The 17,445-nt window shown below is 36.6% G+C and overlaps 1 protein-coding gene and 1 pseudogene across 23 annotated transcripts in view; both read left to right on the top strand.

Moving 5' to 3' along the window:
• HDAC9 (histone deacetylase 9) overlaps window positions 1–17,445 on the top strand; it is a 739,528-nt gene that overhangs the window by 419,252 nt on the left and 302,831 nt on the right. The window lies entirely within an intron of this gene.
• Window positions 9,375–10,172, top strand: LOC113602972 (BTB/POZ domain-containing protein KCTD5-like; annotated as a pseudogene).

The raw sequence follows: 17,445 nt of genomic DNA, 5'->3' as shown, positions 1-17,445 counted from the left end.
ACACACACATACAGGTATATGCATACACACATGTAGATACACACATATAAACATATTCTGGTAGGAAAAATTCATGCATAAGCAAAGCCTAAAGGTAACTAAATATTCAGAATATTAACCCATTAACAATCAGCATATTGGCAACAGTGTCGATAACAAATCTGTTCATCTAACAGGATGTTTCATTTGCATATAAATAGGACTTCCTAAAATGGACAATTTGATTTCCTCATAATTTGAACACTTTCTGCAGGTTTGCTAATGATTTTTCATATGTTCTAAATGCCTCGAATGTGCCTAGCATTGTGCTAGGTATTTCAAGTGAGTCGTCTCATTTAACTTTGAGAGGCATCTCTATTAGATACTACAGTATTAGATACTACTGTTATTCAAAACTTACAAATTCAAAATATGGGACAACTGAGATTTTAAGAAGTTAAGTAATTTGCCTATCGTGCAGCTGTTAAGTGATAAATACAAAACAGTCTGATTTCAGAGGCCATGCTTTTCATCATTGCTCCCCAATTCCCTCAAGTAGAGATTCCCAATTCATCACATTATGTTGTTTCTGTCTTCTAAATATCTCGTAGGTCCTTCTTCTCTTCAACCCGTAACTGCAGTTCTGAGTCTGACCACCCAGCTGTGTCAACCGGATTACTATAGAGTCTCCTGCTTGTCTCTAATTGTCTGATTCATTGGATTCATTTGTAATACATGTATCTGGCCAGTGATTAAAATTAGATCACATTTACATCAATTACCCACCTTCTGCTGCCGTGGTAATCCTTAACTCTGTAACTCTGGACCAAGAGCCTGATTCCATGCCCCTGCAGTACTAATATGTTCAGGAATGAATCCATGTTTACTTGAGAACCACCAGCTCCTGCCAAGATCTGTGATGCCCACCACCACTGCCCACGTTTTGGTTGTTGCCTCCAAAGTTTTCAAAGCTTTACAATAATCAGAGTGCTAAGTGGCCCTCCATTCCCTTTAGTCTTCAATAATTTCAATCATTTCGTCAATGATTTCTTCTGCCAGAAATAAGAAAATGCCCTCTTTCACACTTTATGACCCATTTACCACAGAAGGCCCAGAAGAACAGTGCTTGGGCTTTAAATCTCATACAAAAACAGGTCTTTCACCTTTTACTGGAAGGCTTGACCTCCTAAAGCTTAAATAACCATTCAGTGGGGCCAGAGGGCAGACTTGTTCTCTCCTCTGCATTCCTCATCTTGTCCCATATTTTCTTTCATATCCCCCCAGAATTCCTTTTATCTTCACCAAACACAAAGCAAACTCATACCAACCCAAGCAAATGTTCAACAGATTCAGGGACAATTGAGCAGGCAGAAGGACGGATTGGTAGCTCAGCCAGAGGCCCACTGGTCATGACTCATCAGCTCTGCCAACAACCAGTCTTTCAATTCCCACTCAACTAAAATGAAATGTTAAGCCATCCATAAATGCAAATATAATCATTTTCTTTCACCTTCTATAACATATCAATGAGTACTTCCTGCGTTCAAAATGAAGTTCAAACTCCTAAAGATGGTTAACAATAGACTTTCAGTTTTCTTCTTCTCCCACATGTATTGTGACCTCCTCCACTGACCTTGTTTCAAACCCCATATTTAAGAAGCATGGTGTAAAATCTCCAGGTATAATTAATAATAGACTCACCATCTAATAATGAGAACTATTTTAGCTTTTACTAAGTTGTGAACAAATTATGAGCAAGTTATGAAAAGATAATTATTATTTATTTTTTTGCTGAAGAACTAAGCAGATGAAAAATCACACCATTAACACTAGATATTGTGTTTATTGACATGTAGTAAATCAAATATAATAAGTTCGGCAGCAATTGAATATAACCACTTTAAATATCTTCTTTATATTTATTGTACATTTTCAGATTTACTTTATCAATATCATTCTTAATAGGAATTTTGGTATATTATTAATAAATAACATGTGCATAAAAATGCATGATAATATTTTAAATATTTTTCAGAGAGATAAAACAACTTTAAAATTTTTAATGTTTATTTATTTTTGAGAGAGACAGAAAGAGCATGAGCAGGGGAGGGACAGAGAGAGAAGGAGACACAGAATCCGAAACAGGCTCCAGGCTCTGAGCGGTCAGCACAGATCCCAACGTGGGACTCGAACTCATCAACTGTGAGATCATATCCTGAGCCAAAGTCAGATACTTAATGGACTGAGACACCCAGGTGCCACTAAAATAACTTTTAAACTGATGTTCATTCACGTAAGCCAGGAATTTCCTTTAGTGAAATTTACATTGTCTGTGTCATTCTATTCAGAATTAAATCTGTTATACTAAAACCAAATAATACCAGATAGGATCTTAAACTAAAATGCTTATAACTAAGCATTATATATTAGTATTATATTATGTGTTTGTTCTTTTTAGATATTACAAGTTTCTTTTGCTAATACTAGGTTATAGTTATATCCCCTTTTGGATTGTTTTTAAACCTTATTTATTTATTTTTTGAGAGAGAGACAGAAAGGCAGAGCCTGTGAGCAGGAGCAGAGAGAGAATCCCAAGCAGGCTCTGCACTGCCAGCACAAAGCCCACCATGGGGCTCAAATCCACAAACTGATTTCATGAGCCAAAATCAAGAGTTGGACACTTAACCAACTGAGCCACCCAGGCATCTCCCCTTTTGGATTTTAAAAATAAATCTATTGGTCTATGCTCATGGAGGTAGGAATGGATCAATGCAGATCAATAAACATTTAAAATGCAGTTCAGTGTAACAAATAGGACAATCTCAGGGAAGATAGAATTATTGAAGATTGGTTGTAAGAAGAAAACTGAGAAAACTTTTTGAAATTGAGAATCATTAGCTTTTCAAATTTATGAAAATAGTCATTTCTGATGCAAACACTGAAAAAATTCTTACCACAGGCAATATGATCATTGTACCAATTTAAGTACTAACTAGTTTAAGTTTGTTATTTCAAGCTAAAAATAGAAAGGCCTTCTTATATCCCATCAGAATATTAACAAATGCGGGTGCCCGGTGCCTCAGTCAGTTAAGTGCTGGACTTCGGCTCAGGTCATGATCTCACAGTTCATGAGTTCGAGCCCGATGTCGGGCTCTGTGCTAAGAGCTCAGAGCCTGGAACCTGCTTTGGATTCTTTGTCTCCCTCTTTCTCTACCCCTCCCCAACTTGTGCTGTATCTCCATCTCTCACAAATAAATAAAAATTTAAAAAAAAGAATGCTATAACTGATTAAATATTTTTAAGAATTTCAATGAAAGTGCAATTAACATCGCCCTATTATTAATTTCACATTATAACTTTAAAGAATTAATTCCAAACAATGTCTATTATTACTGACAAGCTCTGGTGTCATTTATGACAACCATTATAACTACAACTAACATTACATAATGTTCGATATTTGGCAGGCACTGTTATAAAATTTGTACATTTATAAACTAATTCAACACTCATGAACATTTTAAAACATAGGTGATACTATTATCTTCATTTTAGAGAATTTAATTAATTTCTCCAAAATCACAAAGCTAACAGGTGACAGAGGTAGAATTAAAATCCAAGCAATCTGGTTTTAGATTCCATACTCCTTAACCACTATGCTCTTTCAGAAACTATAAAATATTTTGGTGAAAAAAATCAAAGACCTAAAAGGATAATAATAATAGGATATCCCATTATACTTAGTTAAAGTTAGTAAGTTAAAGTGTAATAAGCTGAAGTTAATCTATGCTGAGGCTAAAACAATAAAAGTTGTAGAGCAGGACTGAAGAGTTTGATATGCCTATTCAGTGGGCAATGGCTTTTAGAAATAATTGTGTGAAGTGAGTGTAATGAAGGCAAATTTGGCTATTGGTAGATGTCAACAATTTGTGGCAACTAGTGAGATCCCTCAGCAGAATCTGTACCCCTTTGGTTACTGTGGGCCAAGTTACTAATTAAAACAGTGCTGTAAGGTTAATAGTTTTCTGATTAGTATTATATGTGAGCTGATAACAGGTACTGAGCCATAATGGTAAAGACCAGGAATATTTTAGAAACCAGTTGTTAAAAGATATAAGAGACATGACAATAGACTTAGAAAGCTTTGTCTTGTTATCCTGATAACTATGCAGGGCTTTAACACAAGAAGCATTATCAATATAAAATCTCAGTAAAACAGAATAAAAATTATGTAAGAAAAATAAACGTGTATAATTCTGGCAAAGGAGTTAAACAACCATGGAGTCTGAGAAGCACCATATTGGTGGTTGCAGAATGGTGAAACCCTGTTGAACAATCTTTAGACTATGACATCAATCATGAGACCAGTGATAAGGTAGAAAATTGACCCAACAATACTCTGTTGCTAATAGAGACTCAATTTTAGTTTTACAACAAATCACTGGTGGGGTGCCAGGGTGGCTCAGTTGGTTAAGCATCCAACTTTGGCTGGGCAGTCTGTTAGTCCAAGCCCCGCGTCAGGCTCTGTGCTGACAGCTCAGAGCTGGAGCTTGATTCAGATTCTGTGTCTCCCTCTCTCTCTGCCCCTCCCCTGCTCATGCCTCTGTCTCTCTTTCTCTCTCAAAAGTAAATAAACATTAAAAACTTTTTAATAAAAAATAAATCACTGGTAATAATGACATCTTATTAATGATTAATTGCCTTATCCTATACAGAAAAATATATAACATTTAGGTTTAAAATAGCAATCCTAATTAGTCATTTTGCAGCTATACCATTTACTCTTAATGAAAAAAATACCCATCAGGTACACATTATTTCATTTTATAAAAATTCTCTGAGAGGTTAAGTAAATTTCCCCTAAACTTTCACATGATAAAATGATAGGGTTAGAGTACAAACCTAGATGTTTTTACTCTGAGTCCAATATTCTTTTTAATAACTTTAGTTTGTTTAGGAAGGTGCATCAATATTAAGTTATCCACCTTACATAAAATATGAGTTACTCTGCTGGAACGATCATTTCCAAATATGAATTTGTTTTTATCAACCCCACTAAATGTCCAATCCCAGGCCAAACTCTTGGGAAGTTAAAACTACTCACTCATTTGCCATTGCTTTTAGGATTAAGATTCAGCCTCTTTAGACAGGATTTAAATTCTGTACAATCTCACTCTATATGCTCCTGCAGCCTCCTCTCATTATAAATATCCATGCTGACCTGCACCTGTTTCAGGGTAACTACCAGATGCCCTACCACCAGACCCACTCTCAACATGCTGTTCCCTCCACATGGAACATTCTTCTTCCTTTATGTCAACTTAAATCCTTCTTATTCTTCATCTTTTGGCCCAAATATCCCTTCCTTGGAGAAGCTTATCTTGACTCGCTTATAGCCCTTACCTCAGTTGCTTCTTTATATTTTTTTGTGTATACCTGATGAATATTTGTCCCCCTCACTAGACTATAAACTCCACAGGGCAGTGACTATATCTGTTTTATTCATCATTGTATCTTCTGGTTGCTACCATGATGCCTAACATTTAATAGACTCTTAATATAGTGAATGAGTGTATAGATTAATCAATTCATTAAATTCCACCAAAGTCAAGAAATCATCACAGAATTGTTTAAATTGCAATGCCTGTTTTGTGATATTTGTTTTTAGGTTTGAGGAAATACTTACAAAGTCATTCCTTTCAAAAATTAAATTATTTTGAGGTGTATTATATTTGTCTTTGTAAATGTGTCCTATGATTATTAGTAAATATAATGTAAGTAGTAAATATAAGTAGTAAATATAAGTAGTAAATATATAAATTATATTATATTTGTCTTAGTAAATGTGTCCTATGATTATAAAGGTCTTGTTGTAGATTAAACAGCAATATTTCATTCCAACTTATAGAGACAAGTGTTTATTTAAGATGTTTCTTACAGGCTACAGGTTGAGCCGTGTGTTTCCTCAAACACTTTTCTATTTTTAGAGGAAAGTTTTCTGTTTTAAGAGGATGCTTGTGGTTAAATGCCAGAAGGAATATAGGTGAAACAATATTCTTTCTCTTTCTTTTTTTGTTAGCCCAACATTTTAGAAGGGAGCTACCAGTAATTGGCTTCTAGTTCAGTGACAAAATTGGAATATCTTGCCTTTGACGCGTGTATGTTTTGGGAGATGGTGAAAAAGACATAAAATCACACATTTTCTAGAACTTGACATGTTTGGTAATTTGCACACAAGCAATTGGATCTGGAGACTAGTAGTGAAATATGGGCATTCTCCTAATGTTGAGTTTAGTAAGATGTTTTCTTGGGAGGAAAGGTGAAGGTATAAAACTTAAATGCCTGATTCTGCAAGATTTCTCACCCTACTTACTTGACCACCTTGTTATATGTTTAAATCCATGGTTTTTAAAATAAAAATCCACTCAGGACATACTGTCATCAAAACTGGTTTATTGGGTGCCTGGGTGGCTCAACTGGTTAAGCATCCAACTCCTGATTTTGGCTCAGGTCATCATCTCACAATCCGTGGGTTTGAGCCCCGTGTTGGGCTACACACTGACAGTGCAGAGTCTGCTTGACATTCTCTCTCTCCCTCTCTCTTTCTGCTCCCTTCCCCCAAATAAATAAATAAAATTTAGAAAGAAAACCTGGTTTTTTAATAGAGAAACCTAAAAGTTGTAATTATTGGGACATTATTAAAGCCACTACTGCATTTTTTTCTTGCAGCCGTGACTTGTAACATTTTTTTAAGGACCTCCGATGAAAGCTACAGATTACAGGTCCAGAAAATTCACAGATGCACATACTCAAGCAACTTTGGACACAATTTCAGGGATTTTTTACCCGCTAGAATTCTTCAGAGAACCTAGGCTAAGAACACTTATTCAGGATAAATCCATCTAATTCTTGTGTCTTAAATAGCAATGATTTATATTGCTTGTCATTCCTCTCATTATGATTTGTTTTATATCTGGACTCTAATTATGAAAGGGAAGGAATAAAGGAAATGCTCAAGAGATTCATCATAGTCAAACGAAACCTCTATTTTTCTCCCTTTATCTTCAGGCTGTTATTTCTAGACCAGCGCTCCATTGTTCATGCTGCACTGTGCACTGGCTATCAACCAAACAAAGGGTGCTAGTGAGGACTATTGCACAATTCTATCTTCCTCTGGGATGTTATGCAATTAAAATGATTTCAATCTATTCTCTTGAAATTTTTTCCACAGGCAATTGTAAAATGTAGAAGCTAAAAAGCAAATAAAGGAACAAAAATATAACTTGTTTTCTTTACTTTTTTATTGTGAAAGAAATTACTCATTATGGACTAGCCACTTATTTAATTTCAAAATTCAAATGTGGTTTCTTTTGTATTCTGTAGTCAGTAAAATCCCAAGTGATTTAAAATGGTCATTTTCCAAGAGCACTCCAAAGTGGCTGGATCTTAAACATTTCCAAAACAACCACAGATGTAAAGGCATAGTGTAACCACATTAGTAATTATTTTCCCCTTACAACTCTTATATCTGAGGGTATCTATGAATGCATTGGAAACAATTTACATAATCTTCACATACATAGTAACTTTTACTAATATTCTACTTAGTTGAGGAACAAAGTTGTTAAATAGGTTCAGTTTTAGAGTTTAAAATAAACCTTTAAGCCTCAATCCAGAATTATGGTATAACCACATACCATATACATTCACCCTGCACACACATATAAATGCTGGTACATTTGAAAACAATTCCCTCTGATTCTGCTAGTGATGCTTTACCTGAAAGCTGTGTACTGTTCATCTACCCACAGCTCTGCCTCATGAGTCACATTGTTTATAGATTCCTCACGATTTGAAAATGAGGATAATATTTGACATATAAATTTTTACCTTTCCTTTGTGCCTTTTTGTATATTGTCTGATGGTATGAATAATATGCTAAGCTAAGACTCTTGTTTGGAATGAGAAGATTCTGAGAAGAAGGGAGTGAGACTGACCTGCCCTCACTGGAAGAAACCAGTGAGTACATGAGAGCAGTAATTTACCTACCTGGATCCCGACCTCTGCTACAAGGGGCCACCACTAGGAACTGGAAGGTTAGTATAGAAATAGTGAGTGCTTTCTGTTGCTGCTGAGAACAAATTTGTTATTCCAGCTTCTCCGGGACTTAGTTGCCACTCTCGCACACTAGAATTCAGAAATACTGCCCATTGCTATGGGAAATGGGGAATGATAAACAGTCTTACATATTTGTTAAAGGTACCCTGTCTTTTTTTTTTAAGTTTATGTATTTATTTGGGGGGGGGGGTAGGGGCAGAGAGAGAGGGAGAGAGAGAATCCCAAGTAGATACCACAATGTCAGAATGGAGCCCGATGTGGAAAGGTACCCTCTACCTTATCAAAATTTACTTTAAAAAGGAACACTTTATTGAGCATTTTTACTGAGCTGGGCAGCTCAGCGGGTTAAGCTACCAACTCTTCTTTTTGGCTCAGGTCATGATCTCATGGTTCCTGAATTTGATGCCCCACCATGGGCTCTGTGCTCCCTGTGGGAGCCTTCAAATCTGATCCTCTGTCTCCCTCTTTCTGGTCCCTCTCCCCCTTGTGCACTCTTTCAAAAATAAATAAAAGTTAAAAAATTTAAAACAAAAATAAGAAGGAACACTTTACTCTTCAACTCTTACTGTGTACAATTTTTTTTATCACAGGTAATACACATATTTTAGCAGATACTTATGTATATAATCATTATATAGATACATAAAAAGACGTAAAAGTATATCTTTCCAAATTACATAAATGTACCATTACATCAGTGTATTCTATATGTTAACAGAATATGCACAAAAGGATAAACTGAGAAAGGTGAGATAAAAATGAAATAAAAATCATTTGTAAATAAATTTTGCCTTGAGAGTTAATGGGCTTTTGGCACGATGATGAAAAAAAGTGTTATTTTTAACAACCTTATTGAGATACAATTCACATATCATATGGTTGAGTCCCTTCAGTGTACAATTCAATAGTTTTTAATATATTCACACAGTTGTACCACCATTAACACAGTCAATTTTAGAACATTTTAATCACCCTCAAAAGAAACTCTGTGCCCATCAACAGTAATTCCCCACTACCCCACCTCTACTCTCAGGGAACTATGAATCTACTGTCTCCATAAAAGAAAATGTGTCTATTCAGGACATTTTATGTAAACGGAATTGTACAATACATGGTCTTGTGTGGATGTCCTCTTTCACTTCGTATGTTTTCAAGGGTTCATCCATGCTGTAGCATGCATCAGAGCTTCATTACATTTTTTTGAATACATAATACAGTATTATTAAACCATATTCACCATGCTGTGCATTACATAACTGAAAGTTTGTACCTTCTGACCACCTGGAGGCATTTTACCCCATCAACCGGAAAGTGTTCTCTGTGGCGCTGTGACGGGGCTTTCTGAGGTCTTGGTGGAGAAGGACTGCGAGCTGGTACCGCAGGCACAGCTAGAGGGCACCTTGGAACCGCATTCGGGGCGGCAGGGGGCGGCTGCCAGAGCTGTTGCTGCACAGCGGCGCTCCGGGTCTGGCCGCAGGTGCTACTGGATCCTGCACGATGAAGGCGGAACCTACTTCCTCACCACCCGGCAGACGCTGTGCGGACCGGAAATCTTTCGTGTACCATTTAGGCCACAGGAGCACGTGGCCAGGACTTGGACAAGGATGGGACAGAGATTCTACCTATTTGGTTCCTGTGCTGAACTGGATAGAGTAAGGGGTGTTGGAGGAAGCAGAATTTTATAACATTTCCTCGGTAAGGAAACTTGTGAAGGATAAAATTCGAGAACGAGGCCGCAAAACGTCACAGGTGCCGCATAGCGTGAGCTTCAGCGTGAGGAAGAGGAGCTTGCGCAGTTGTAGCCACGTGATTGAGGGCGGGAAATTTGAGCTGCTGGTCAGCGGCGGCCCTTCCTACAGTTCCGGGAGTGAAGACTGAGTCGAATTCCTCACTGTGGATTCCAGGGAGCTGTGTAGCTACCCATACGGCGTGACCCGTGAGCCCAGCGAGAAAGCCAGGATTTTACAAGAACCAGGTTCGAGGATGTGAGGAACACAGTGTTGACGGCTAAAGGAGCATTTTACCTTTTCCCAAGATGCAACTGCCAGGTGGAAGAAGCCTGGCTGTGTAAAGAAGCCTGTCTTGACACTCTTTCTAGAAATCTGGTTTGAAGTGTTTTTGCATCTGAGGTGGGTGGTGAGAGACGCAACCAGCTGAGTGAGGCCGGGCGTCCCCACGCGGACGAGCCCTGCAGGCTTAGTGGGCAGCCGCGTGGGGGCCTCTGCTCCAGGTTTCCAGGTGCCGCCGTGGCCCGAGGCGGGACGCTCGGGACTCACCTAGAAGATATTAAAGAGCAGCGCTTTGGGTGCTGCATAAACGGTGTGTGACGAAGCCTGGGCCTCACCTCTAGGAAGTGGCCGCAGCACCGTGGCCCCGGGATCTAGGTGTCTGCTGGTCACCTGCTCTCGCGCGGGGAGCAGTCCGCCTCCTGCCAGGTGTAACGGGTTGGCCATTATTCAGCGTCTGTAGGCGGGTGAAGACAGGAGTGGCTCACGCCTTTTCGGTACCTCCCGGGCCTCCGCCCTCTGAGCCAGGATTCTCCTGCCTGACTTCGGCCTGGAACGCCAGTCAGGCTTCTGATTTGTATTTCCCAGGACAGAGATCTTCGTATCGGTACTTTCCTAGCGTGGATAACCTACTTAGTGTTTTCAATTTTTAGAAATGCCTAAAAGTGCTGCTACATCTGGCAGTGAGCTGTTAAATCATTTAAAGGGAAGTGGAAGTTGTGCCTTGTCCATCCCCCGGCCTCGTGGAGGAGCTGGTGCCTTTGTCTGGACTGGAGCTCAGGGCCGGAGGTGTGACCTCTTGGCTCCTGGAGCTGGAACGACAGGTCACAACGAAAGTGTATATTTACAGCACATCACAAATGTCTCTTTCTGGCTCTTTACTGTTTTCGTTGTGTAACTGTGCACTCGTCCCTAATATTCCTGGGATGTTTGAGACTTCACACCCAACCTCCATGGGCTCTGCCCATCTGACATGGCTTTGGAGCTACTAGGATTCCTTTAGAAACTTTTGCACAGCGCATGCTTTGAGAACGGACTTTCTCAGCTGATGGTAAGGACTCTCAGTGTCGGGGGGACCTGGCTCAGCAGGAACCGCTCTTTGCTTCTTGACCTGCAGCTTCCCAGGGTAGTTGGGCACATTTGACCACAAGAGCTGCTAACAGGTAGGTCAGAGGCTGTGACTCCTCTGGTTTCAAATGCTTCTGAGACTTCCGCCTGTGCTCTTTTCTTTTCCTTCTCAAATAATCTGATTAAGCTCTCCGGAACCTAGAATTTACCTCCTTTGTTTAAGGTCTCATATATTGTTCAGTGTTTGACTTCAACAGTTTATCACAGCCTTCTTTAGCTACCAGATTACCCATCTCCCCAGCAGAGCTCCCGGAGGAGGGAGGCCTATTGGTGGCCTTCAAGTGTGCCCTATGTGGTGTTTCTGGTCACTTTGTGTCATTTGATTTATGACCTTGACTTAATAGGCTTGTGATTTTTAAATGTAAACATATTAAGACTTAATTCACTAAAATTTATTTTGAGTGGATATTTATACATTTTTAGGTATTCATAGTTTTTCAACTTGCAGCTTAATGACTAAATTTCTCCTGAAAATAGCAAATAAGTTTGTGTATTATTTATGAATGAACAAAAAAATTACTTTTGTATGGCTAGATAATATTCCATTGCATAGATATGCCATAATTTATTCATCAGTTGATGGACATATAGGTTGTTTCTATTTTGGGTTATTATGAATAGTACTGTTGTGAACATTCGTGTTTAAATTTTTGTAAGGCATATATTTTCATTTCTGTTAAGTATATACATATTATGGAAATTTCTAGGTTATGTGGTAGTTCTTTAACTTTTTAAGGAACTGCCAGACTGTTTTCCAAAGGGGCTCCATCGTATTTCCTTTTTACTAAGTGTATGAAAGTTCCAATTTCTCCACATTCCCACCAACAGTTGCTATTATCTATCTTTTTTATTATAAACCAATGTGGTTGGTGTGAAGTTATTTCTCATTGTTGTTTTGATTTACAAATCCCTTATAGCTTATGAGGTTGAGCTTCTTTTCATGTGCTTATTGGTCATTTGTGTATCTGTTTTAGAGAAATGTGTATTCAGAAAATTGACTTAATTTTTGAATTGTGTTGGTTTTTTGTTATGGAGGCATAAGAATTCTTTATATAGTTTGGGTACAAATCTCTTATCATATACATGTTTTGTGAATATTTTCTCTGATTCATGGATTATCTATTTACTTGATGGTGTCCTTTTGAAACAAAGTTTTTAGCTCTGATTATATCTAATTTATGTATTTTCAGGATATTTTTTTCTTTTGGTCTTACATCTAAGATTTATATTTCTTAAAAGAATTTTATAAATTTAGCTCTCATATTTAGTTCTGTGATCCACTTGGAGTTCATTTTTGTGTGGTGTGAGAAAAGGTCAGTTTCATTCTACTGCATGTGGATATGCAGATGAATTAGCTCCATTTGTTGAAGGACTAATCTTTCTCCATTGAAAAATCTTAGTACTCTTGGTAAAAATAAATTGGTCATAAGTATAAGGGTTTATTTCTGGATCCTCAGTACAATTCCATTGATTTATATGTCTATCCTTATGCCAGGAGCATACTGTTTTGATTATAGCTTTATAGATTGTAGTTTTATATTAAGGTTTGAAATTAGACTCCCCTTCCTACGTTAGGATATCTTACAGAGAGTTTGTCCTGTGTAATCCTTGATGCAGGGACTGGGTGTAAATGCTAGTGTCTATTCATGTATCAAATATTAGTATAGTTTATTTGATTTTTGTATTTTTATTTAAAAACCAAGTATCAGTAGAAGCTCTACTGTTTTCTTTTATACCCCACCGTATTGGGTTGTATTCCTCACTTTGGAGACCACTGCTCACAGGTACTATATTGGGGCTCTATTCCGCATTATACCAGCATTTAGCCAAATGTCATCAACCAATGTCTCACCCTTAATTTAAGGCACTAAGGTAAAAGTGAATTACTTCTATACACCCAGTTACGTATCGAGAAGTGTAGACTTTCTCTGAAATTTCATTTCAATCACCTGTTGTAACTATGACTTTAATAGGATAAAGTAATTATTCCAATACACTGGTGAGTTAAAACAAAATAAGTTATCTTAGTGACTTAGAGTTGTTGATTGCCACAAAACTCTTTGGTAAACCACACTGTGAAGAAGAAACACAAGAAATTTAAATGACATTTAAAAATTATGTAGATTTACCAGCTCAAACAAATAGAGTCAGATTTTTCTCCCAAATCTGGAAGGAGTTATGTATTTCTTTTGTTTCTTTTACTTTATCATTTTATTTATTTAGTTTTTTAAAAATGTTTTTAATTTTAATTCCAGTCTAATTAACATACAGTATTACATTAGTTTCAGGTGTACAATATAGTGATTCAACAATTCTATATATTACTCAATGCTTGTCATAATTATATTTCTTAATCACCATCACCCATTTTACCCATCCCCCCCCACCTACCTTCCATCTGGTAACCACCAGTTTGTTCTCTATAGTTAAGAGTCTTATTTTTTGATTTGTCTCTCTCTCTTTTTAGAAGCAGTCATATTTTTAAGATATAATATATACATTCTTCAAACTCAGAATTTAGTGAGCTCCTGTTATGTTCCAAGTTCTAAATTTGGGACTGGGATTATAATAGTGCAATGGGAGTTTCTGTTCATACGTAGCTTGTATCTAATAGTCCTTCATTGTCCAAGTCTGTCTGAGTTAATGGCAATTCGTGTTTACTTTAAATACACACATGCACACCACCTTAGCATATCTAACCAATTAAAATACTGATATTACAATGAAGTAAAACATTTCAAAAGAACCTCTAAAATAAAAATATATGCTTCTGGGGCACCTGGGTGGCTCAATTGGTTAAGTGTCCAACTCTTGATTTCAGCTCAGGTCATGACCTCGTGGTACCGTGAGTTCGATCGAGCTCCACATCCACCTCCATACAAAGGGTGTGGATCCTGCTTAGGATTCTCTCTCTCTCCCCCTCTCTTTCTGTCCCTCCTGTATGTTCTTGTCCTCTCTCTTTCAAAAATAAAGACATTTTAAAAAATAAAGTAAAATAAAATAAGATAAAATAAATGCTTATTAGGCAATTTGGAAAGTACAGTCAGTCACAATAAGAATATAACAATCAGTAAAGCAATCAGAGTTTCAGTGTTTAGAAGTAATTACTTTTAATTGTTTTTGTCCTTTTAGATATTTTCCTAAAATTTGCACATTTAAATTTGTTTTCTATTCGAAATCCTCATTTTACATTTCTAATTTACATCCTTCTGCTCTCATTTCTCAGTCCCTTAAGGATCGTCGTTTTCTCATTGAGATGAATTTAATAATATGTTGAAATTCTAAAAATGAAATATACTTAATTGTACATGTTATTGTATTCATTTATCTATCAGTGTAAGTTGGTACAAATTAATGCATATTTTATGACTATATGACCTCTAAATTAGCTTAAACTTAATAAAAATATTTTTCATACTTATTATTATTATTTTTTTCTTATCTACTTTAACTTTATTTCTGTTTTTTTCTTTCACTCATTCTATTTGTATTTTCCTTTTTTTTTTTTTTTTTGGTTATTTATTTTGGTGGGGGGAGGGGCAAAGAGAGAGGGAGAGAGAAAGAATCCCAAGCAGGCTCCGCACTGTCAGTCCCTAATGTGGGGCTTGAGCCCATGAACCTTGAGATCATGAACAGAGCAGATGAAGAGTTGGCTGCTTAACTGACTGAGCTACCCAGGAACTCCCCTGTTTGTATTTTCCAGTGAATCTGTATTTCCTCCATACAAAAACTTAGTCCTATAACTAAAACCATTGTGTTACAATAATATTGGTGTTTTGTTTGTGCCAACTTATTAAACATTTACAATTTATTTTCTCTGTATTTATATACAGAGAAAATGATAAATATAATTATGGACATCCATAACATCCAGCTTAAGAAATAAAATCTAATAAATAATTGTATATTGGGGCTCCTGGGTGGCTCAGTCGGTTGAGCATCCGACTTCGGCTCAGGTCATGCTCTCACGGTTTGTGAATTCGAGCCCCACGTCAGGCTCTGTGCTGACAACTCAGGGCCTGGAGCCTGGTTCGGATTCTGTGTCTCCCTCTCTCTTTGCTCCACCCCTGCTCACACTCTGTCTCTCTTTCTCATAAATAAAGGTTAAAAAAATTAATTGTATATAATATATACATACTATATGACATATGGTACATTATTATATAACAGTTTAATATTGTCATACAACATAAGAAATATAGTATATAGTTGAAATTACCTGTATGTCTCTCTCCTATCTTATCTCCCTTCTATTTCTCTAATTTTGCCTATTTTTCCCATGCCTTTCTCTTTATATTTTTACTACATTCATATACATTTAAACAGTATATGATATTCACTTGCACATTTTTAAACTTAAATAATTAACTTCATATACATTATTTTCCTTGCTTTTTTCACTTACCATTTTTACTGTAGATTTATTGTTCATCTTCACTTTTACTCAATATTAGTGGATTGTTCATTGATGTGGTTGTAACAGTTTATCCTTCTACAAGCCATCTATGAGTTTTTCTTGCTCTATATTTTCACTAATGCTTGCTATTATCAGAGTTCAAATGTTGGGTCAATCTGATGAGTGTAAAATGGCATCCCCTGTTGGTTTTAATTTACATTTCTTTTATTACTGAGGTTGTTTCTATTCATGTATTTGTTGGCTTATTGAAATGTTTCATTATCTGGGTATTCCTTGTTCATACTTGTCCATTTTTCTGTCCCTATTTATTTTTAAGAGTTATGTATGTAATGCAAACATTAAAAATTGCTTTATTCATTAAATATTTGCAAACATTTCACCCCTAATTTATCTTGTCTTTTCTTTTAGGCTGAGTGGTCTGGACCCAGACCCAGATCTGATTAGCACATGGCCTTGAATTGTTATGAACTTATGTCAGAACCTAAAGTGATGCCTGCTTTGTGTGCTTAGGTTTGTACAAAGCAGTGCTTCAGATGGAGGAACCCTGGGCCCTCCTCCCCCAGCCTCAGTGTTTAGGCCTCAGTGAATGGACAGCAGGCCTCATTTTCAGGGCCTAGTAGATGCTCAGTGAACATTGCAACCTGTTTAGTCTCTTCTCTTTTCCATCGTGGCGTGTATTTTACTGGCTCATGTTATAAAGTACTTAAATTCCTTTCCGTCTCCAACTTTAGAATGATATTCTCCACATTATTAAATATTTTAAATTGTGAATTTTACATTTTAGTTTTTAATCCTTTATTTTTCCAGATAGTATTAGGAATCTAAATTTATTGTTCCCCTTAGAGGTTACCAGTTTTCCCAGCATCACGTATAGACATTCCTTGTTTAACTGCTATTCTGTAGGGCATCTTTATTATTTACGGAGTTTTCATATAGTCATGGGTCTCCTTCTGGGCTCTCTATTCTATCCTACTAATTTATTATACTCTATTCAATGATGTAATAATACTCTATTGTGTTAAATGATTTAGGTTTTAGTATGTATAGGTATTTGGTTGGGCCTATCTCCCTGCTTATTCCTTATGTTCAAAATTCACATAGCTCGTCTCTGCCTTTAATCTCCTATACAAAATTTAGAATGAGCTGAAACATTCCAGAAATAATTTGGGAAGAACTGTAATCTTTATGATTTTAATTCTTTCAATAACAGAGTATAGTGTATATTTTCATCTACATACTTTATATCTCTGATTATAATGTCATCAGCATACATGATCTTTATAATATTAATTCTTTTTTTCCTGGAAAATATATATAACAAAAAATTTACCATTTAATTGTTTTTAAGTGTAGAGTGCAGTGACATTAGGTATATTCACCTTGTTGTGCCCCCATTACCACAGTGTATCTCCAGAACTTTTTCATCTTTCCAAATTGAAACTCTGTACCCTTTGAATAATAACTGTCTTTCCCCCTTTTCCCAGCCCCTGGTGACCACAATCCTGTCTTCATGAATTTATTACTCTAGGTGTGTCATACAAATGGAATCACATAGTATTTGTCCTTTGTTACTGGCTTATTTCACTTAGCCTAATGCCTTTAAGGTTCATCTATATTATTGCACATGTCAGAGTTTCTTTTTAAGACTGAATAATATTCCATTATAAATAATAATTTTTAAAAGTTTATTGACATTTGCTTTATTGTATTAGTTTTGTAGTTGTTCCATAGGTGCTTGAAAGAGTATTTTATTGGTTTCAAAATTTAATAACTAGAGAATTGGGTTATTCAGATCTT

Source organism: Acinonyx jubatus, chromosome A2, assembly GCF_027475565.1.
Source record: "Acinonyx jubatus isolate Ajub_Pintada_27869175 chromosome A2, VMU_Ajub_asm_v1.0, whole genome shotgun sequence".
In the NCBI taxonomy this organism is placed as follows: Eukaryota; Metazoa; Chordata; class Mammalia; order Carnivora; family Felidae; genus Acinonyx; species Acinonyx jubatus.
This window is presented reverse-complemented; position numbering and strand designations above follow the sequence as displayed.